This window comes from Talpa europaea (genome assembly GCF_964194135.1).
Source record: "Talpa europaea genome assembly, chromosome: 2".
NCBI lineage: Eukaryota > Metazoa > Chordata > Mammalia > Eulipotyphla > Talpidae > Talpa > Talpa europaea.
The window spans coordinates 79,606,452-79,631,965 of NC_140068.1; the positions used below are offsets into that span (position 1 = coordinate 79,606,452).

The 25,514-nt window shown below is 36.4% G+C and overlaps 1 protein-coding gene across 1 annotated transcript in view; it reads right to left on the reverse strand.

Annotated features, from left to right (window-relative positions):
- The window catches only part of MLIP (muscular LMNA interacting protein), a gene marked incomplete at both ends in the record, with an annotated part of 218,554 nt that overhangs the window by 192,330 nt on the left and 710 nt on the right, over positions 1–25,514 (reverse strand). The gene's annotated exons all lie outside the window — the stretch shown is intronic.

Consider the following 25,514-nt stretch of genomic DNA (forward strand, 5'->3'; position numbering starts at 1 on the left):
AAGATGTCTTATCAAATTTCTTAGTTTTAGAAAATATCATCAAAACTAAGGAAAAAACACAGTTTAAAGTTTGCACAGGATGATTCCATTTTTTTATATGTAATGTAGTAGAGGTAGTCTTGGAGAGGTGGGATCATAGGAAATTTTCTCCCTTTCATTTGACTGCATTTTCTATATGTTCTACAGTGAAAATATGTTCAATTATAGGACGGAAATAAAGAAAGGTCCTTATCACTAGAAATTGTCAAAAAAAATACTATCTATGCCTTAAAAATAGCTTTTTTTGGTCAACAGTTAAAATTCATATAAATTAGGCTTCTCAACATTTATGGAAAGCATATTTTGACAGACTCAGGAAATAAGAAACATGAGTTTCTGAAGACACTAGAAGTAAGGAAATATAACCATCTAAATGGGCTGGTCAAATTAAGGAGAAGATAAAAATATTAGTTTCCCCGCTGAATAATTTTGCCCCAAGAGAGCCTGCCACCAAGTACAGCTGAGCTTAATGAAATGCAAAATTGGACATCTCTGCCAAATATCCTGTTATTCTCTCAACATCCATGGAAAATCTACATGCATAATAAAATAAAATAGGTCATGATGAGTCATAGGAAAATCAAATTCATATTTTCCATTAGCATATTCCTTGAGAAGTTTGAAGCCCTCAAAAGCGGGTCCTGTGCACTGTGTCATCAAGCCTCATGACTTTCTAATAAGTAAGTACAATTCAACAATTTGAAGTCAGGTTTAAAATAGCTATGCCTAAAATAAATACAACATTTTAAAATAAAAACCAGAATTGCCTACAGGTCAAATATTGTACATAATCCCACAAATTATTTCCTGTTACACAACTTCTATAATAAATTTTCCTATATTCTTACCCATTGCTGGTCGGAAATAAGCTGATACACCTGCATAGCACTAGAGAAAAACTTTTTTTTTAATAAATTTTATTTTTATATTCCCCATACAATTGCAATCCCCTTATTTTGACCCCAATCCCTCCCCTCCCCACCCCCCACTCCCCATAGAGTGTCTCTTGTTCATAGTTGTTTGTTGATTTTGATATTTTCTTTCTTATAGTTATTCTTTTTCCTGGTCCCTTATTTAAGTTTTCTAGATTCCTGCTATGAGTGAGACCATCCGGTATTTTACTTTTTCTTTCTGGCTTATTTTGCTGAGCATGATCCCTTCCAGCACCATCCATATTGCTGCAAATTGCATGTGTTTATCTTTTTTGAATGCTGAGTAATATTCCAGGGACTTTTAAAGGGATCCCTTGGTTTCAAATTTTTGGTTCCCTGAGTCCTTTCCATTGGTCTATTTCTTTCTAATAGAAGTACCATTGATATCACTGACACTATACTGTATAAAGGGTTCAAAATGGAAATACAAATTAATTAATGTTTTGGAACAAAACTTATGGTCTTCTTTTGAAATAATGTAATATTAGAAGGGGACAGTCCGCTACTTATGGAATAGCTTGCTTTTAAGCACCTAAAAATTGGTAAAAGCAGCCATGCATTTGTCTGAGTCCTTGAAAATAGTGATCAGGAGCTCATTTGCTTAAAATATACTAAAACATCATAATTTTTTCAGACAAAAAGATGAGGTCTATTCTTTAAGCTATGTTGTCAGATTCTAGAACAAAGAATATCCCATTTGGGCCATAGTGGTCAGACTTACATGGGCGAAGAATGCAATCCTACATCACACCCAGAGCACACATCATGTTTAGGGACAAATCAAGGCAAGGCAGTGAGCATAACCACGTGGCACTCCATTTTCATTCACTCCTAAAGAACTGTGGCAGCTTTTAAAATTGATTGCGGCTTTTAATTCTTGAACAAGGAACCACAGACCAAGATAATCAGCACATCTATCAAATTTAGAGACTAAATACTTGAAGTGACCAGGCTGTTTATTGTGTTTGCTGTGAATCACTGAAATTGCACTAGCAACTGAATAATGATGTTAAGTGTTCATTTTTTAAAGTCAAGAAATGTGGCTTTTGCTCTACTTGCAGAGGAAGACAAAAGCACTGAAGTCATCATCTCTTTGGTAACTCTTTAAGATAAAGCAGCATAACACGCAACTGCCCATAGATCTGACTCATCTTGGTTCTATGGTTAATACCCAATTCCAGCACAACTTCACCTCACAATTTTGGGCTAGCTAAACCTTTACCTTGCTCCCAGCTTTCAGCTTCTCTTCATTCTCATCCAGTCCACAAACTGTTGCCTTAAGAAGGGTCTATATGCCATCTTTAGCATTTTGGTCACTTGAGATTCTCCTTATTTAGTTACAGTTGTGAACTTCTATTAAGCAGTTAAGGCATGCTCTCCTTTGTAAGTTCCCACTTCTTTCTACTAGACAACTTACACCTGACATCCTTTTCCCTAATTTTAAGAGAGACCCCATCTGTCTCTGTGCCAAATATCATTGTTTGTACTGGTTCTGAGTTGGCTGGTTCCACTGGGTCCACCGGTTCAGTTATCTTGTTCAGAGGTGAGTGAAGAATATACTTGACATAAAATATGGAAGTCAGAGGGCTGTAGTTTAATGACTTTCTTAGAGAGGGTTGCAGATGTGCCAAAATAAAAATTTCTTGAATAAACCAAAACACCAAGGAGAGGAACTATTTATACTTAACTCAGCTTGCTGTACTGAGCTTCTTCAATTCAGCTCAATTTTTCAAAATTGATCTTTTCATTCATTGCATTTTAACTAATCACAAAGGAAATAGGTAAAAGCTCATTCAATTAAAACATCATTTTTTTCTTTTAAACTAATGCAAACACATCAGAGTAAAACACAAAATTCACATTCCTTTTTTTTAAGATTTATTTATTTATGTATACAAGAACTGGGGTACAGGCCAGAGGTGTAGGGGGGTGAGAGGGGAGAACAGAACAGGCAGATTGACTGAAATACACTGCGGAGGGGAGCAGCAGGCGAGTCAGGAGAGGTCTGCTGAGCCATGTGGGTAGCCCCCTGGCCAGGGATTGCACTCATGCTGCACTGGCTGACAATAGCTTCATAGGTTGCATCTTAACCCCTTGCACCGCCAGGGAGGCCCCACATGCCTTTTTCTAAGATACAATTAGGCATTTTCCAAAAATGTCCAATTTAAGAGCATTAGGCAATTCAAAGGATTTTGGGATACTTGTTCCCACTCCTCTGATGTGAGGTTACCTCGAAGGCAGCCATACTGGCTCTAAAGAAGGGTTAGGGATGTTGTAGGAAAAAGGGGTGTGGTGAGTTGCTACCTCTTTCCTATTCATGGTCCCTTTCCTACATCCCAAGCCAGCTAAAAAAAAAAAAAAAAAAAAAAGACCATTACTAAGGGATAAGGAGAACGATTATGATGGTTAATGTTATGTCAGCTGAACTGGGCCATGGGGTGCACAGAGAACAGATAAAATGTTATTTCTAGGTGTGGCTGTGAGGATGCTTATGGAAGAGACTAACATTTGAATCAGTAGACTAAGAAAAGAAAATCCACCTATATAATTTGTGGGTAGCTATGTTTGTTTGAGAGCCTATATAAAACAAAAGACTGAGGATGAGCAGTCAATCTCTCTCTCCCCTCCCTCCCTCCCTTTCCCTCCATACCTCCCTCCCTTCTCTCTCTCTCTCTCTCTCTCTCTCTCTCTCTCTCTCTCTCTCTCTCTCTCTCTCTCTCTCTTTCTTTCTCTCACACCCTCACCTCTGTCCCTGGACATCAGAGCTCCTAGTTCTTGGTCTTTGGGCTTGAGCTGAATTGCACCACTGATTTTCCTGGTTATCCACCTTGTCGACATACCTAGCACACCTCAGCCTCCATAATCATGTGAGCTGATTCCCTATTTATGATTCATTTATCTATGAATCATATATAGTTATAGCTATAGCTATATATATCCTATTGGTACTGTTTCTCTAAAAAACTGTGATTAAGATGATGATGATGATGATGATGATGATAATATGGATGATAAAGATGAAGAACAGATTCCAACTTTTCCAAATTTAAGGCATTAAGATATACTGATATACATTACTTACATATAGGAGGCATAGGTAATTTATATCAATTTATACATATATATATATAACTATGTGCATATCTACTACAAATGTGTACATTACCTATGTATGCATATATTATACTATAACCTATGTTATGCAACATGATTTATGGTGTAATGTTTTATACATATTAGTTGGTACTGTGCCAGGCTTAAAGAGGAAAAACTAACAAATGAGGGAACGGAGGGAGAGAGAGGTCCGGTAAGCAGTCCCTGGTCAAGACAGTCTTTATGACTCCAGGTCTGCTCTCCTTGAACTCTAAGGCTATAGCTCCTATGTTCTTGTTTCCTCAACATATTTAGTTTATATTTCAGAACACCAGCTTACAGATGTTTTATAAATGTTCTTATATAATCTTACACTTTGTTCCCAACTAGACTGTGACTTTCTGATGATAATCTCAGCTATTATATTGTCCAATTTTCTGCCTTCTGTTGTCATAGAGAACCATGACTTCAAAAAAATTATTTGTTCAGGATCCTAAAATCAGTTGCTATGGAAACAGGTGAAATTCAGTGATAAAATTGTAAATATATTTATTGGGGAAAAAAGGAATAAGAAGTAGAGTGGTCTCATGCATCCCTCTTGTACCTGGCTTAGGTACAAGAATCAAAATAATTGAAAGATCAAAATAATTATCTTAGACAATGAAAGAAATTCAGCCTGTACAACATTTGTTAGACCTAGGGAGATAAATTTGTCAGTGCTTTAGTCACAGGAAGGCTATGAATGAAAACCACACAGAGTTTTAGGAAGAACCATACCCTAAAAAAAGTGTACTATAATGTATGTGTACTATAATGTATGATAATTTAAAAATAAAATTAAAAATAATTACCAGATATAGTTATTCAATAGCTTTTCACTTTGTAGTGGTAATGTTAGAAACAAATTAACAGATAGGTACATCAATTAGACGGTAAGCGTGCATAATGGAGACAGAGAAAATTGGGAGAGTTCAGTATAAAAAAATCACTTCTGTGTAAGAATAAGAGCACAAGTAAAAGGTAGCCTGGATCTTGAAGGATTGGTAGAATTTTTTTTAACTTTATACTTAGTATTAGCATTACTCTTTGCTCTTGTAATATAGTCCAACAGCCCAGAAGTGCAGCAGTCCTCTCCTGCCTGGCCCGCTGCTCCCCTCAGCAGTGTACTCCAGTCAGTCTGCCTGTTCTGTTCCCCACTCTGTCTCTGGTAAATCCTCCCACCCCCTGCATCTCTTGCCTGTACCCCAGCTCTTGTATACATAAATAAATAAACCTTAAAAAAAAACCACCAGAAATATATTCTCTCAATTTCTGGAGTCCAGAAGTTCAAAATTAAGCTGTTGATAGGACCACACTCCCTCTGAAGGCTCTTGGGAGAAACGCTTGCCAATTCCAGCCTGGTGGTTCCAGGAGTTCCTTTGGCTTGTGGAAGCATGGCCCAATCTCTGTCTCCATCTTCCTACATCTTTGTCCCATGTGTCTCCTTCCCTTCCCTTATGGAGACACTTGTCTTTGGATTAAGAGTCCACCCTAACACAGGATGTAGCATCTTGAGATCCTTAACTTCATTATACTGACAAAGATCCTTTTCTCAAAAGGTCACATTCACATGGTGCCTTATTTGTACTTTGATAAATAATGAGAACAAACATCTTTTTGCATGATATTGATATTTCTTTATTTGGTCCATTTCCCTTCTTTATTTCTACAGTGTGATTTTTAAATTTTACTCATCAATTTGCAATTGCTAGATTTGGATGCATGAAATAGACAAAAGTGAATATTTTAAAAATTATACCTCTCCTTCCTTCTGGAGACTCTGTAAGCAATTTAGATTCTGGAATTAGGAGATAAGGCATGGAGATTCATAGTGGGAACCCAGGTCATGCTGCTAGTAACCAGAACTGAGGTTGTTTGTTATGTTTTGTTTTATTGTCCACACCAAAAAAGGCTCTATACAGTTTCCATTAAGCAACATAACAGACTAAGTAACCCTAAGTCAAACATGTCTTCAAGAAAAGAATGTGCCAGTTTCTCATGTACTCCCCACCATGAACAATTTGACCTTGCACAATTTGTGACTTCAGTTACAAAATGAGAAATACATGACAATAAGACACTGAAATATTTGCACCCACCTTTTTGTGGAGAAGCTCTCCCCTACTCCAGTGTTAGCTCCTGAGAGAAGTTTTCTGAAGCTCTTGAGTGACCACAATTTTTGCTTTCAGCTCAATCTCTGTTTTTCTATACTGTTTTATTTTCTTTTTCTATTTATGGTTACTAGAATTTACCTTGCATATCCATTCATTTAAATGATTATTGTCAGTTCTCTCTCCACTCTCCACTACAAAACTGTTCCGTGAAGGCTGTATTCACGTCTATATCCTCAGTATCTGAAATAAGACCTGAGAGATGCAATTATCTCAAAAGGTATTTTTAAATAGATGAATGAACACACATGAGTAAAAATAAGTAGGCTTATACACAGTCAATGCTCAAAAATAATAATGAGAGTCAATTTCTAAACTCCTGTGATCCTACTTGTTAAATTAATGAATAAGGTGACCATTGGACCCAAGTCTCATTAATGTCTGAGCAACCTCTATAACCAAACCAAAACCTAAGTAGTCACAACCTAAGGACAAGCAAGCAGACAGGTAGGCTTTCCTAGGTAACGCCCACCTCTTCTAGGTAAGTCCTTCCCCTGCGACTGTTGGTGGAGCACTTCTAATCACTTCCAATTTAATGCGGGCCCATTCAAATCAATTTCTGCTACAATAAATTCAAAAATGTTAATATGCTAGCTTATCTTTTAATATATTATATCCTGCCAAAAAAAAAAAACTTGCTGTAAAGTGCCTGTATTGTCAAATCTCTTTCAGGTGGAAAACTGTGTTTGCATCATCATGCTCACTGTCTGCTGAGCAGGCATTTTCTTCGTATATAGGATCTAGCTATCTTTAAAAAATCTCTGTCCTTGAGTGACCACTCTAACACAGAACACATGCTGTATACAATCCATTGCCTCTCTTCTTTTCAACTTCATTTCAGCATTCATTTTTTAGGGTGAAATGGGTGAGGGTAGTCAAATGGTACAAGCTTTCAGTTCTAAGGTTAATAATTGTGAAATTATTATTAATCATTAAGTTACAAATTTAAAAATAATATTAATAAATTCTGGAGATATAAAATGTACAGATGGTGGCTACACAAAAAGTGAAAAGATTGAGAAGTCCAAAGACAGAATTAAAATACAGTGTTCTTAATTTTTACTTCTTGCGGTCTAGGTAACTGAATAAAACAATATCATGCAGTTTCACATGTGGCTGGCATCCCTTTGCTCATTTGAAACCAAAGTCACAGTTCAGCATCAAGCCAAAGAAAATTTTCTAATTTGTGTTTTCATTACCCATATTCATTTCTTTCCAGTTTTAAGCCTTGGAGACACACTCGCCTACACTTGCACCAAAGGACTTTTCATTTTGAAAGACAAGTGAGTCCTGGCTCAAGATCAGTCTTGGCCATTAACACATTTCAATAACATTCATACATTTTAAATCTAACATATTTATTCCCCTTGAGTTATTTTATTTGTGTGTGTTTGTTTGTTTTTAAATGGCAGCTCCCAGCATGATTTTCAGAGGAGAATGACTTAAAGTTCATAAAATGTCATCACACTGTACCACTTTCTCTAACAAATTACCCAGGAAACTAAGATAAAAGTCAAACTTAAACCATTTAAACTTTTTACATAACAGATCTAAAATTACTAGAAGTACCAGTTTCCAAAGAGCTCATATAAATTTGTTCATACTTTTATTAGTGAAAAATGTTTGAAGAGCCAAAGAGTATCAATCTTCAGAAATTAATTAAATTGATTTTCTAGATTTTTATGATTATTTATGCATCTTCCACTGCAGCCAGAGATCAATTTTCTAATACTTCTATTAACTTACAGGACTGTGGTCTTTTTGAGATATTTGCTGATGAAAGACCATCTTAAATTTACCCACATTTTCATTAATAAAAATTCCCTCCAAAAGAAATTCTGAACACCTAATATGTTACAATTTCTCAGCTATCACCCTTACGACATCCAGTTCCATAGAAGAAAAAGAAATATCAGATTTTTAGGAAACAAAAAGCAAGTAAAAATGAGATAATACATATGAAAAACCAAGGACCAGGCCTTCTGGTAGCGCAAGAGGGTAAGCACGGCACTATGAAGCAAAACGCAGCCCCGGCAGCACGAGTTCAATCCCCGGTAGGCCAGAGAGAAACCCACATGATGAAACAGACCTTTCCTGTCTCACCTGCTGCTCCCCTCATCAGTGTGTTTTGGTCAGTCTGCCTGTTCTGTTCTCCACACAGTCTCTGGTAGGTCCTCTCGCGCCCCCCCCCCCCCCGCCCGCATCTCTGGCCTGTCGCCCAACTCTTGTATGCATAAATAAATAAATTAAAAAAAAAACAAGGCCCATGCCTGTCCCATGAGAGCAAAATCTTTTGCTAATTGGAATTCTAATTTCATTGGAATTTCACGGAATTTCAATTCCATTTCATTGGAATTTTAATTTCCCAATGTGAAAAGTAAATGAATACTTAATTTGAGTGTTTATATATAACAATGACAAGTTTGTTTGCAAGATGAGAAAGTTTAGAATTCAAAAAGTGGCAAAAGAAAATGAGATATAATATGTATTAGAAAATCATGATTTGGTAACGACAAAAAAGTCCAGTAGACCTTTCTAAGGACATCTGAAAGCAGAGACCCAAAATGGTAGAAACAGTGGTTTTCTAGATTTTTAGACTTCATGGATCAGTAATAATTTTTTAAGAATTTGTCATCATTCACAAATATAAACAAAATTTTAAAACCAAAAAAATGAAGGATGTAATAGCCAAAAAAGGTAGTTTGTTAAATAAATTAAATAAACAAATTATTTTATGGAGATTATATTGTTCTTATTTTCCTCATTTACTCTTGAGAAAGTAAAAGTTGTCACAGATAAGCAGTAATCCACAAACCATTTTGATATTCAGTCTTCTCGACAACATCATGAACAAATGAGGTACTTTTGAAATCTGTACTACCTGACTCAGAAGACCTCTTCTTTTTAAAGAGCTTCAAGTTCCTGACACACTTAAGAGAAACCTCACTATGAAATTAACAACCTTACCTAGAACTGGAGGCATAACATAGAACAAATGTCTACTTATTAATTATCAGAGGGCACATTCAATAACGTAAGTTGTCCTTTAACTTTAGCTCATTTTATGGTTACTCATACCATTGGTTGGGAGCAAAGCTGAACCTTGGTAGAAACCTAGGGGGAGAGGGAAATGAGGTAAAGGGTAAATGAGCATTTTCTGAATTCTGTATGCATTATCTAGGTAGTGTCCATTATTTAATCTCATGTTAAATTATAAGAATATTATTAGAGATTACTAATAATACTTAAAAAGAACAAATTGAATTTCACTGAAGTAAAGGCACCAAAGACAACTCCACAGCTAGAAGGTATCAAAATCATGATTCCATCTCTGAATCTAACAGGACATCTTAAACACTCAGCGCTGGTAGCTTTCTTTTGACTATTCCTACAATGCTCCTCTGTGATATCCATCCATTTCTTTTTCAGAAAGGCCTTTCCCTATCAAAATGCATGCCCAAACTTCTGACCCAAACTGCTTTCTTAACAAATCTTGTAAACTTCTGCAAAACATCCAAAGAACAAACAGACTACCCCTCCCCTTTTAATAAACAGACACTGCATACTATATCCAAATTCATGATGGAGAACATTACTATTTTGGGAGCTATCTATCAACACCTCTTTCCCTATGCTTTAAATCATTAAATCAAAATTTCTCTCTCTCTCTTTCTCTCTCTCTCTCTCTCTCTCTCTCTCACACACACACACACACACACACACACACAAACATTTAATTTAAATGTTTCATAACTGGGTTATGAAGTTAATCCAGAGAAGACTGCCAAGAATCCAGACACCAAACATGTAGAATTGATGCATGTGGAACTATAGCTATACGATGAGCCCCCGACCTTAGGATCATAGAAACATTATGAGTATGCAATCTTTTGCAGAACACACAATTAATTATCAAATAAGGAAAAAAACAAGATATAGCATGGGAAACAGGAATTTAACCTTTTTTTTTTTTTAAATAGAGGCATGTTTTATTTATTTGTTTGTTTGTTTATACATGCACTGGGTACAGTCAGAAACACGGGAGGGTGCAAGAATTCACCAGAGCCAGAGCGGGGAGCAGAGCAGGCAGAAGGACCGAAGTACACTGCTGAGGGGAGCAGCAGGCGGTGGGAGAGGTCTGCGTGCCATGTGGGACCCTCCTCTGGTGTCCGGGGAGCAGCCGGGGATCTAACCGGCGCCGCAGAGGCGGCAGGCAGCTTCGCAACCCAGCGCTCAACCACTGCGCCACCGGGGAGGCCCGAATTTAACCTTTTAGAGAACCCCATCTGTCTGTCCAAACTTCTTGATTAAATATAGTCCCACATGTCAAGCAACTACAAGATCAATACATAACACAGTCACAACGCTGTTGTTACTCTCCAAGGTCAATAATGAAGACTTTATTGAGGGAACTGATGAATATATATATATATATATATATATATATATACACACACACATATTGAAAGGATTCCCCTCCAAATGAATTAACACATGCATCACATTATGATTTATCCTTTTTGTATTTAAATTCTACTTTCTTAGCAAATTTCAATCATACAATACAGTGTTATCAACTATAGTCACTATGTTATACATCAGACCCTGGGACCTATTGATCTTGTACCCTTTTGCTAGCTTCTCCCTATTTCCTCTACTTTCTCAGACACTGACAATCACTGTTTTACTCTTTTGAAGGAATTTTTTTGATTATTGAGGTAACACTGGTTTACAACACAGTGTATGATTTAGGGATATGGTTCACATCTCTTCAGATGCACGTCACTACATCACACCCAGCAACAAAGCACACAGAGACCACTGGGATCCCTGAGAGAATTTTTTTAAGTCCTGGCATCATTCACAAATTCCCATAATAGTGTGTGTGTTTCTCCCTCATCCCTAACATCTCAATAAAAAAATTTTTATTTCTATTCTGCTGTCACTTCTTAGAACATACATGACACCCCACTTCCCTCACCCATCCTTCAAGTTATTATGTGAGAGATAAATAAATTATAAAATTTTAAGTCAATATATTTGGAGCTATTTGTAACAACTTTTTGGACACACTACAAAATAAAGTGAATTTACCTAATTTTTCCCATTAAAATTTTGATGACAGGCCAGAATTACAGGGAAATAAGTTGTCAAGATTCTTATATGTTACCTCTCACAATAACCCTTTGATACGGGTACTAACATAGTCTTCATTTCATAAACAAGGGTTCTAATATTTGGAAAAGATCATAATATTGCTAAAAATATGTAGCTGGTGAATGGTGGAAGCCAGGAATTTTGCAGAGAGTGACTGTCAAATCAGTGTTCTTCACCACTATATAATTACTTTGTCCCTAAGTGCACTGGGCAGACAAGGCAAATAATTTGAGAAAGGAACTAGCATTTTTTAATTAATAAACACTTCTATTTTGATTTATAATCTTTGCTAAATTTTTATTCTATGTTGTCTTAGAAACTTCAATTTGGGGACTGCCATAGTGTGGCTCTCTTACTATATACAGATCTATGCTTTTATCTGACTTTATTTTTATTGCATTAAATTTTTTTAAAGATTTATTTATTTATTTATACAAGCACTGGGTACAGTCAGAAACGTGGGAGGGTGAGAGAATTCACCAGAGCCAGAACGGGGAACAGAACAGGCAGACTGACGAAGTACACTGCTGAGGGGAGCAGCGGACATGACAGGAGAGGTCTGCGTGCCGTGTGGGACCCACGCCAGTGGCCGGGGATGGAACCGGCACTGCAGAGGCTGTGGGCAGCTTCACAGCCCAGCGCTCAACCGCTGCACCACCGGGGAGGCCCTGCTTTAAATTTTTATTGAGGCAAAATTAGCTTACAACATGGTGCATCCTTCACAGATATAGTTTTACATCTCTTCAGATGTATGTTATCACACCACACTTACCCCAAGGCACCCATCATCCTCCACCATAGTTCATTGGGACCCACCCTCTTTTCCACTCTCCCCCTCTGATACCCTCAATTCTACCATCAGATTCCTAGGGTTTTTTTTGATTTAGTTATATCTGTTCCTTGGTTTTGTTTTCTGATGCTCCCCGTATGACTGAAATCATCCAGTATTTGTCTTTCTCCATCTGACTTATTCTGGTTAGCATAAGCTTTCCAGCTCCATCCATGTTGTCACAAATGACAGGATTTTAAGTTTTCACCTAAAAGTGTACATTTTTTAATACCTGAGCACACATCTTAATCCACTCATCTATCATTGGCTTGTCTCCATAACTTGGCCATTGTAAATAGTACTGTAATAAAATAGGAGTAGATGTATCCCTTCAAATTAATGGGACATCATCAAACTAAAAAGCTTCTGCACAGCAAAAGAAAACCATCATTAACAAGAAAAGATACCCTATGTGAGAACATATTTGAACACCATACATCCAACAAGTGGCTAATATCCAAGCTCTGCAAAGAACACATACAACTCAACAAAAAGGGGGAAAATTCAATTTAAAAAATGGGCAGAAGAGCTAAATAGACACTTCTCCACAGAAGACACACAATGGCGAATAGCACATAATAAAATGCTCATCTTCACTTATCATCAGGGTAATGCAAATCAAAACTACAATAAGATACCACCTCATATCTGTGAGAAAGCCCCATATCAAAAAGACAAGACACAATAAATGTTGGCAATGATGTGGAGAGAAGAAACCCTCTTACACTACTGCTGTGAGTGTAGACTGGCCCAGCCCCTATGGAACTTGTATGGAGATTTCTCAAAATATTACAAACAGATCTACTATAGGATCCAGCGATTCTACTCCTAGGTGGCTACCTAAAGAACATAACTTTATGCTTTTAATGGTACAACTCTTCATGGTCAGTGCCAACAGTTGTCCCATTATTAATGGTAAAACACCAAAAAAAAGAATAATAGGAGGGAAATGTCAATATGCTGGCTGCCTATAGAATGACAAGTTCATTTTTCCCCACAAATATTGACAAATATTAATCTAAAATGGTAGAGAGCCTAAAAAAAAAATCTGTTTTCTGTCTTAAGTACTGTCAAACAAACCATATGTATAAAAATTCCAGATTATCTAGAAGCCCTCTGCTGCCCATATCTGTACTTTCCAAGATATGATAGAGGAGAATCTCCCTTTTAGCTCTGGCATTTGGTAAGATAAAGAAAAGAATTTAAGCAAACTATAAATTCCTCAAAAAAAAAAAATCCTCAGGGTAAACACAGATTTTATTGATTTCCTAACTATCTCGCTCATCATAATAGCCAGTGGTAAAGACTTCCCAATATCTACTAAACACCATTTTTTATATTACTTAATTTTTGCAAGGGAATTGGAAATATGACCTATTCTTAGGGGGAAAATGAGGTGAGGCACACAGACCTCTCCTGCCGCCCACTGCTCCCCTCAGTAGTGTACTTCATCTGTCTGCCTGCTTTGCTCTCCCCTCTGGCTCTGGTGAATTCTCTCACCCTCCCGCGCTTCTGACTGCACCCAGTGCTTGTAGAAATAAATAAATAAATGTTTAAAAAAAATTAAAAAAATGAAGTGAAATTAATCACTAAAAATAGTATCTCTATGGTTATGCTTCTAATTCACTCTCAGAAAGTTTCACAGCCTCTGTAATTCACTGCTCTGTGAAGAGTGCTTTGGCTAACTTACAGGATCTGCCATTTTGCTCCTGTCATATTCTGAATTCCTGTCACACTCTAGTAATGTTCCTGCCAATGCTAAAATCTGCTCCTCTGACACCAGTGCCACGACTGCATGATGATGGCCAGACCAGGGTGGCCAGGGCTCCATGATGAGGGCGCTGACCCCTCTGCCAAAGCTGCCAGCTCCCAGCATGTGCTCCTCAGGTCACTCACAGCCTCCACTGATGACAACTCTTTTCATTTTTATTTACTCACAATCAAAAGTGAGGAGGTTGACTTGGAAACTAATCAGAATGGTAAGCAACCTGCCATACTCAATAGCCATAAGTATCTCATCTGCCTTTTCCCTCCAGATCTCAGGATGAGTCTCTGCTCGGGAGGTTCTCACTGTCTCATATAAACAGTCCTTTGAATAGACCCATGTATCAGCTCTCAAGATATGGCAGAATCTTTTTTGCTTAATTGAGATACCATTGATTTACAATGTTGTTTGTGTTTTATAGTTACAGGATCTTTCTCTTCGGGTGTTGTTACCAGATCACACCCAGCACCAAAGCACCCGTAGTCCCTCACCGTAGTCCACTAAGCTCCCTCCCGAATTTTTCTCTCTCCTGGCTTTTTCCTCCTCCCCCTTTGTTAGTCTCATTTTACCATTGCTTTGGCTTTATTTTATCTACCATATGGCCTAGCAATTCCACTCCTAGTTATCTACTCAAAGAATACAAAAACACTAATGCCAAAGGAAACATGCACTCCTATGTTCACTGCAGCACTATTTACAATAGCCAAGCTATGGAAACAACCTAATTACCCAAAGTCACATGAGTGGATCGGAAATTAATATATACACAATATATATACCACAATGGCTATCACGGGTGTGTGTTTATATATATATGAACCCTATGGAATACTACTCAGCTATTTAAAAAAAAAGAGAAACTCTTGCCATTTGTGACAACACAGATTGAACTGGAGGGGATTGCACTAAGCAAAGTAAGTGGAAGGCAAAAGACAAGTGCCAGATGGTGTCACTTATATGTGGAACACAAAGAAGATATGGCTGAATCTAAAGGTAGATTCAGTTTGGGATCCCTGCCATGTATTGAATCAGATAAACCGCATTGCTCACACACACTCACACATGCACTTGTAAGAAAGGCATGCCTAAGCAATTCGACCAAGGTTTATTGAACACCACCTCCCATGTATCAGACAGAACCCTGGGTGCCAGGAAAATAAAGCCTCTGACCTTGAGGCACTTGCACTCTGCTGATGGCCAAGGCTGTTCAGGCGAAAGGAGAAAAACACTCAAGGTTTATATAAATCTACACTCCAAAGAAGAATAAAGCGCCAAACATCAGCTTATCTTGCATTCCTCTCTGATATAAGCTCATCAATTCAGCAGTATCATAAAAATGTGAGGTTATTATGAAAAAATTTACTGAGAAATTTTTAGTAAAACTGAAAAATGCAATTCAACCCTTGGCATTGTTGCCTTTATCTGGACCATTAAAATTCTGTGATTTAGTTAAAAGATATGTACTGCACAAATATATTCACTGATTTGCATATTACTGTTCGCCAACATTGGACTCCAAAAAAGAATCATTTCACTTTATGTAGCATTGGTATTTTTTTAGGAAAAAATGGAGTGAAATGTCTATTATACAACTGCCTTTAAATTTCCTTATACAATATTATCATAGATCATAAGTGACTAATTCCCCTATTGTACCCACTATTTGTACTTTTATAAATAATGTGTAATAAACATTATATTCAAATATTTGTATATTTTTCCAATTCAAACACATTCCTAGAGTCAAATTAACTAGCCAGTAGTTATGTATTTAAGGTCTCAATAATATTACATTATGCTGCAGAAAAAAATCCACCAACTTAAGTTCTACTTGTATTATGAAACTATATGCTTTGTAGAAAGATTCTTTTTAAAATAGAGGGGCTTCTAGTTCAATGGCTGATGGAACACTCAAGTATCTCTCTTACTCCTCTTTTGACCCCATTAAAATGATAGTAAAGGGATTTTTAAAAATAAATAAAGACCCTGCATGGGAGAGGAATCAACATGAGACAGCACATGGAAATTAAGGGAAGATGAAAGGAGATAGATAAGCATTGCTAGAAAAAGCAGAATTACATCCAGGAAGAAAACCTAATAAATGTCTTTCCAAATCCTGGAGCCACAGAGTCAAAGACGGGGAATTCCCCAGGGCAAGTCTGTAGTAGGGTTGAAAAGAAAAGAATGTACTGAAAATTTCTAAGACAAACTTCTCTTTCTCCTACACCTTGTGCAAAGGAGTAACAGCAGCTAGAGGGAAACAAGCCACATTCAGAGGACCTCCAGGCTGGAGGAATGAATACACCTAAGCAGATGGGAAAAAACAGGCAGGAGCTCCCAAGTAAAAACTGAGCTCAACTGGAAAACCAAATAGAAATGAAAATATTTTTCCCACATATTCTTCATGCATTCTAAACTAACTCCCCACTCTTTGTGATAAACTAATTAATTCCTGCTGACATTTTCTTCCTTCAATCTCCAATCATGACTTGATATCTCAGAAAAATTGTAACAGGTTGGGGAGAGCAATCCTTCAGGCACTCTCTTCTGCTCCTGACATGGATGTCATCATGTTAGTGTTTAAGAGCATGAGGTGGTTTCTGAATGGCTACATTCTGACATCTACAAGGGCATCTCGTCTGGAGAACAAGCTGGGGGTGACGTTGCCCACAGAAGCTACACACACAAGGGAACACCCATTAGCTGAGAAGAAAATTGATAAAGACCCTTAAGAAAATTTTAGGTTATAAATAAAATAGCAATTAAGCAGACATCCTCTCACCATTTCAAAAAATTATCTCCTTATTTTTATGAAGATCATGAAGCAAAATAAAGCCCATAAGTCTAATGTAATTACGTCACTAATACAATAGTCTATTTGACATTCCCTGAGGGGGCCATACTTGGGACAGAACAACTAGATATGTTAGTAATTGCGATTCCCACAGTGAGAGCCTACAAAATATTTCACTGCACGTACAGTGTTATAAATGTCACTGTGAAAGCAGAGCTCGGGTAAAGCCTGCAATCCATCGCTCTTCTGTTATTCACCATCACACAGAGCTGTATCAAAAGATCCATTCAAACAGTGCATCTCAGACTTACATTATCAGCAGACACTGCTTTAATTAGCAGTGGTTTTCAAAGGACTGGAAGGCTTCGAGAACTTCATTTGAACCGTAAAGCAGAAATCTGGAGCCTTATCAGTTTCACTTACTCTCACCTCCTCTCCCTGGTTTCTAATAGACACAGACCTCATTTTTCTTAAAGGAAAAAGGAAAATTGAAATGGTGGCTAGGGTTTTGCCAGAGTGTGCAGTCTACTTTTTCCTGAACCTTCAGCAATGCAAAAGGACTAAAATTAGAGTTGCAAAGGGACTGAGATATCTGTGTCAGATGTATTGCAGGGAGTGGTAAGAAGTACAAAAGGGAATGAATAAGAGCTAAAGAAACCATCTTAAAATAACAGTTAAAATGGGTCGTACATATTTTTTAAAATTTATTTCTGATGGAAAACAGCATCTATTTTATGTAGTATTATGAGACAAGGGAATGCTTTCCTTTTTATAATATTGTGATACTGGTACTGAAGCATTTGCATGCTATTATCTTCATCTATTCCATAATTTTCATCCATGATCCAATCCCAAAACCTTTGTTTTTTCTCAGTGAAAACAGAAATATATGTAATTCAATTTACGAGCATTGAACTGAGAAATTTCTTAACCATGAAGAAAATTCAATCTAATAGTAAGGACTTCTATTTTACACTGGTCAGTGACAAATTAAAAACATAAACTATTTCATATATACTTTATATTTCATATACACATAAACAATTTGTATAAACATGCATTGTTTGGTATGGAAAGAATTTAGTCAGTACAAAGCCAAACTACACTTTCTACAGACATATCAAATGGATGAATGAATTAAGAAGATGTGGTGTATATATATATATGGAATATTACTCAGCAATCAAAAAAGACAAATGCATGTCATTCGCAGCAACATGGGTGAAGCCAAAGGGATTGTGTGAGGCAAAATAAGTCAGAAGGAGAAAAATAAATACCAGATGGTGTCACTTACAGGTAGACTATAGAGAAATCAAACAAACGGCCAGATAAAGTCAAACTTAAAAACTGTCCCTTGAAAGCTGACCACAGTACTGAGGAACACAGAAGGGAAGCAAGAGTGGGAGGAAGAGCAAAATGGGGAGGAAGCATAATGGACTATGGTGATGGACTGTATGTGCTTTGGGGGTGGGTGGACTATGTTAATAATACCCAAAGAGGGGGATTCTATACTCCCAAAATACAAGCAATGCGGTAAAACAATACCGCCTCAATAAATAAATAAGAATGCTCAACAACAACAAAAATGTTAGCAATCTTTGAAAATCAAACTCAACCTCTCTTTTTGTAGATAAATAAACCAAAGCTAAGTGATATGTCATAAGTCACACTAACACAACTTTAACACCAATATTGGTCTCTATTGGTCTTCTGAACTCAGATATACCACCATACTAGATGACACTTAGGAAGAGATAGAAGGCCTCTTCTTGGAATAAGAAATCTTTATCACAATCAACACACACACACCCCCAAAGGCACAGGTTCTTGTGTGTGTGTGTTTCTGTTTTATTTATTTACTTATTTAGTTTTTATTTTATATAATTCTTATATCATTTTTCATTTTTGCACAATGTGTGCATTTTCATACAATTGCACCCCCCCTTATTTTGACCCTAGTCAGTTTGCAGCAACATGGATGGAGGTAGAAGGGATCATGCTCAGCGAAATAAGTCAGAAAGAAAAAGAGAAATACTGATGGTCTCACTCATAGCACGAATTCAGAAAACCTAAATAAGGGATCAGGAAAAAGACTAATTAATATAAAGTAAAAATCAAAATCATCAAGCAACTATAAATCACAGGTTCATTTTTCTTTTTCCATAGACATTTTGGGATGGTGCTCAGAGCACCTGCACACACTCACCAACCCTACTTATTTTTCCAGTCTCATTTCATTCCACAGCTATGTCCATTAGCACTTCAAATTCCACGGTTTAGTAACTTCCCATTGATCCTCAAATTCCACCACCATCATAGCACCTCATCTCCCTTTTCCTCTCCTCCCCCTTTTATTAATTTTATGCTATACATTTTTCAGGATTTGTCACCAACACTAAGGAGAGGACTCCAGAAAGATAGGATGGGATTATTTCTTATGCAGAAGAGATTTTAGAGCAATTATTTTTCACTTTAATCTGCCATTTGCAGGATCAGGATTCAGTTACTGTACGTCTTCACCTAAGTCAGACTCTTCTTATGACCCAAAGTGCTAGAGGGATATCTCAGCTCTTTAAAGAACATTATCTTAATCAATGAGCTCTCTAATACATACTGCAGAGTAGTAAATTGTATACACCTTTTGCTGACTTCTCAGAGAGCTCCAATTTCCCTAAGAAATGGGAATAAATGAATTAATCTTACTCAAAATTTAGAAGCAATGAGCTGAGAAATTCAGAGAATCCCGGTTCTGATTTTTTTTTTTTTTTGTCTTTCAGTTGAAGAAAATTTATTGAGACACTCATCATAAAATGTTGTTCATTACCACCCATCTGTTTTTTGAAAATAATTATTTTCACAGTGTATTTTAAATGTCAACTTATTGCAGAGCTCTGGCCCTCTCTGGAGAAAAGGGACTAACAAATTCAAAATATCCTGATGATGAATGGCCTTTCTGGGAGATGTGCCAGACAGAGGTGTCGGATGCACAGTAGGCGCCACATGTTAAGAAGAGCAGCGACATTCTTAAGGATGCTGGAAAGTCAGCCTTCCCCAGGATGGCATCACCCACTAAAACAAACATGAGCCAATAGCACAGGGACATGAAAGTCTGGAAACAAATTAACTCACATCCTCCATCATCAAAATGATCACTCAGACAAAATGATTGTTCAACACTTTATCAACAAAAACAAGACCATAGCAAGTCATCAGTGCCCTTTCACAGTAGCTGAGAAATAAAAGACAGTTTCCAAAATGAATAATCAAATGCCAAAGGGGAAAAAAAGTCATTTGTTTTCATCTTTCCTTCATTTTTGGACATCACCAAAGTTAGTTGATTAGTTATCCAGGGGAATTAATTATGATATAAAGATCCATAGATCCAGCACCTTAACTCCAAAGATTTACATCCATAAATTTGCCAATTATTTTATTATTCAATGTTATCTTCTTGACAACCATACTGAAAATAATCTCTAGGTAACACATCAGAAACTTCAGCTGTATCTACTAAGTGCCTGTTATCAATGAGTCAGGTTAGACACAACTGGGGAAAAAAATAGAAACATAGATACTGTGATGGCATAAAATATGTTACTGAACAAAATGCTTTATAACTGTCTCCCTTGTTAAGAGATACTAATAAATAATTACAGCGCTATTGTTGCAAGTCTTTGTGAGAGATAAGAATTTGGAGTAATCGTGTTATATAAACTTAGAATATTTCTAAGTAACTAAAATTTACATGAATGCTTTATTGATCTACTGAAAAATAAACAGAACATACTAATCACTTTGATGTCCAAGGCTTTCTTTATCATGTATACTCCAGTTGCAGCCCTGAGTACTCCATCTTGTGGAAAGCAGGTATTCAGAAATGTGTATTGATTTCAAAGGCTCTTTTGCTTTCTGAGGGCATCTCACCAACATACACTATGTTGCATCACTTGATGTTCCCCATCAAAACTTGTCATCAAATAGGGCCTCCACGGTGGTTCAACAGGTTGACCAAAGCGCTGTGAAGCTGTCCTCAGCCTCTGCAGCACAGGTTTCATTCCTGGCAGGCCAGGGAGATAACCACCAGGCACAGCAGACCTCTCTTATCTTGCGCGCTGCTCCCCTAAGCAGTGCTTTTGGTCCGTCTGCCTGTTCTGCTCCCCACTCTTTCTCTGGTGAATTCTCTCACCCTCCCGCACCTCTGGCCTATACGCCAGCTCTTGTACAAATAAAATAAATCTAAAACAAATAATAAGGGCCTCCCTGGTGGCGCAGGTCATTAAGCACCGCACTGTGAAGCTGTCCGCAGCCTCTTTAGTGCCAGTTCGATCCCCGCCACAGAGCAACCCACATGGCGTGGAAGACCTCTCCTGACTCGCCCGCTGCTCCCCTCAGCAGTGTATTTCATCAGTCTGCCTGTTCTGTTCCCCGCTCTGTCTCTGGTGAATCCTCTCACCCTCCTGCACATCTGGCCTGTACCATGGTTTTGTATAAATTAATAAATTTTTAAAAATAATAATAATAATAAAACTTGTCATCAAGTAACATCACAGATTTTAACCAGAGCACTGCATATTTTTTTTTTTTTTGCTTGCTTGCTGACAAATTTCTTCTTGGAAAAATTTATTTTTGTGTGTGTTAATGAAGCTATGAATTACAAACTAATTCAACCTCATTGAGTGCTATCCTTCACTGCATTATCACAGAGTTTTCAAATGCAGTTTTCTCCATTTTTACATTTTGCCCACAGCTTCTTCTTCCATTACTTTTCTCTTTTATTGCATTTTTAGAAAGCGGCATGAGTCATTCTTTTTCTGAAATTAAGAGGAATTTGTTGTGAGATAAGGAAATTTACATATCATTGGATAAGTTTTTTATCCTCAAATTCAAAATAAGTCCAAAGTTTTTTTAAGTACAAGAAGTAAAACTTCAACTATTTAAAAGATAAGCTTTCCACTCCTTAGATACATCCTTTAAAAAAAAATTAACCATCAGACAACATGATTTGTTTCTCAGTATCAGAGTTTCTTTTACCCTAAGAAGCAGTATTTAATGATATTCAGAAACAGACTATTATGTTGATTTGCTTCTACCAAACTTCAATATAAAATGAGTTGTATTATATACTCTTCTCACTATTATTATTTTCTCACTATTATTATTATTACTTGGGAAGACAGCAGTCTCTCTTGTGTTGTATTACAGTAATGAGATAGAAATTATTAGATTTATAGATCAGGTCTGTTTGTCCTTTTCATGTCTTAGAGAGAAAAAGAAAAACCTTTATTATGTCAGAATGCCCTGAGGTACAAGACTAATTTTACTAAGTTAATACATGAATTGTTCCTTTTCATTAGGAGATTTCAGTTGAAGGTAAATGTAAAAGAAATTCTTTGAGGATGCATTTAGCAGTCTAAAAGAAGAGTTTGGAGAGTGCTCAGGATTTCTTGATTTAATATTAGTTGCTAAAACATACCAAATAGAAAGTAGTTGCTAAAACATACCAAATAGAAAGTAGCTTCCCCAAATATATAAAAGTAGAGTGTTCCTATGAAACCGCTCATAAGTTCAAATGGTTTAAAGTAGCAATATTACCATTAATTCCTGTGAAAATGTTGTTCAGCATTCCCAAACGCCTAAAGCAACCTACCAAATAATATCAAATAACAAATAACACTAACACCCAGTAAAAGTAGGGATGATATGATAAATACGCAGCCCCTCTAAAGCAGTTCCAAGGGAAGGAGCTGGTGGGGCCTCTCTCACCAATCTGGGTGTTGCACTCTGTAAAAAGTCTGCTGCAAAATATGTTGAAAGCTATTTTCACTTTCTTTGTTGTAAAAGCAAAAATCTTTGTGCAAGTCTTTCATAAATGCAAAATGGCATAATGCAAACTTTCAAAAAGCAGGGATACCCATACTTATTTTTAAAACTGTTTCAGAAATAACTTCAGATTATAAATGACATAAATATAAAAGTGACGCACAGTTTAGATTTATTATTCTGTAAACCATTATTATGCAGTGCAACTCATAAATAAAATCAGACTATAATTAATATTCTAAAATATCATTTCTTAAACTGTGTTCCAGAGGACAATCTCTGCACACACATTAAAATGCATTACATTGGTAGGTGGGTTTATGGCTAATCTCTAGAATGGCTCATACTCTTTATTAGGTTAAAATACAATATGGGTCTCCAAGGAGAAATACACTGTAAGTACAATTCCTACAGTATTTCATGAATGCTCTTGTTCATAGCCCAGAACCTCATTTTGTATAACAGTTAGGAAATCAGAGTTCCAAGGAATATATTTTGGGAAACACATGATACAATGGTTACTCAAGCCTGATCAGAATAAACAAGGTATCCATTCGGCCCCAACACCAATTATGTGGAACCAACCAAACTAACCTGAGTTGTTACAAAATAGTTTCCTCCTTCCCTCTAATTCTGACAAAAATTAGCATCAGTGTGATGCGAATCTGAAGAATTAAGGATGACTAACATATTCAACAAGGCTGAGTATGCTGGCTTTTCAGAGGTGGAAATGTCATTCTAAATTCATGCTAATTGAGTTTTCTTTTTCACATGTTTTTGTTTTTTCTTTTTCACATTTGAAACAATGGCATAGCAATGAGTTTATAAGAAACTCAGATTGGCAATGATAAATGTAAGACATTTTGAAGAATTTATGTGTCACATTTTTTCTGATTATCTATTGGTGAATGGATGTTAAAGAGGTACTTTCACTTTGCAAGCACCTAGTTATTTTTCTTTTAAACACCAAAGTGCAGCAAATTCAGGGCAAAAGATCAATAGTTAAAAGTAGAAATAGATTCACTCAAAGCAAGGATAGTATTAGATATGTAGTAAAAAAAAAATCCTATTTTATTTTTCCATCTCTTTGGCTAGAATGAATTAATGAATTTTAAAAAGTCTGCAAATTGTTGCAGTTTCTAAATTATCTGCTGTAAAACCTTATCTTAGAATTTTTATTTCAAATAAAGTTGATCTAGGAAACTTGTGAATTGTGAGATGTGTCCTAGAATAGTGTTCATGACACTGTAGTGAGTACACCTTTACTTTTAAACAAGATGAATAATTCAAAAATTGTAATATATACATATCTAAATATTTTCATGGAATAATTTTCTCCTTTAAAAAACATAGTTTTATAAACTTAACTAGTCATAATAAATAAATTGAATAATTTTCAGAACTCAATGAACTCTACGAAATCACATTCTAAGCTATATTCAGCAACCTAGCCAGTCATACGATATGACATTGGTATCAGCAAGGAATACAATGTTCCATGAACTGATGATTTGGACTGTTTATCTATATAAACAGTCTAGGTGTTTATCTAAAATAATTTCTATTAGAAACTTTCATATTTTTCCAGCTCTCTAAAATAGGGAATATAGAATATAAATTAACCATTTCTTGATAATGCAGTATCATCAGAATTCCTGTAACTGAAAAGTACTTGAATGCCTAGCTCCATTGCCTATACAAGCAACTCCCCAAATGCTGAGTTCCATGTGCCCCCTCCCTCTCTAAGCATATTCTCATGATCAACTGGACATTCTTGTGCTTTCTGACCTCCCCCATATTGCTCCTTAATCTTCTAGAAGTTAATAAGAGAATAGTCCTAAACCTTTCTCTCCTCCAGAGCACTTTTCGTAAGTTTAGTACCAGCTACTTCCTGGAAAGGATTTTGCTCACTTCTATATTTTTATTTGTATTCGAGGTAGGGTGGGTCATGAAGAATATCTGACTTTCCAGAAAGTGAATGTTAAGACATCAAATTACATCAAATCGAAAGAGGAGATTTTCACTATTTTTTCACTTGCCCATAACCACCAAACTTGCCAAACTTCCTATGAAAGATAGCCAGTATGCTCTGAGTCAAATTTCACACTAATTCATAGCAACTCTTTATTCATAGGTATATTCACCTATACCTCGTTCTACCACTAAGCCTTTATGGTGAGCAGAACAGAGTTTTCTTTTACCTTGGAATGCATTTCAGCTTTCCCTTTCTATATTAATGAACTTTAGGTATGTATTTTCTGAGGAAATCAGGACAAAATCAATTTGAAAATAGCAGGCTCAGGCTAGTAACATAACATACATTATAGTTTTTAGTACTCATGACAGTCTTGAAATTAGGAATTATTGCTTCTCATTTTATAAGGGTGTTGAATGAGACTTAGAAAGTTTAACTAAACCCCCATAGTCCTTCATTTAGAAATTGTGAGCTGAGAGTTCTCATGCAGACCTTACAGACTTGAAACCCCTGGTCAGTTCCACCATACATAGGACCCTTCAAGTTAGTTGAAAAGCAAATTAGTCTTGTTTTTAGCAAGTAACTGACAAATTTCATGTTATTCAACCACTTAGATTAGAGGCCCACAGTTGATACTCAAAATGACCTGATTTCTTAAAAAATATATATATTTTAATCAATATGTTTCTTTAAGACCTTAAAATTCTAATACATTTTAAGAGCTTCAAATCCAATATGGTTCCTTTCCCAGTTTTCACTTTTAATATCATTGATGGTGCATAAATCTCAAGTTTAGAAATCCAGAACAATGCATTACCATGAGCTTAAGAAGTCACAGATTGAGAGTCAGTTTGGTTTTCCTTTTTGGTACTTGCTCTGCTATAAAATTGCCTTGTTCCA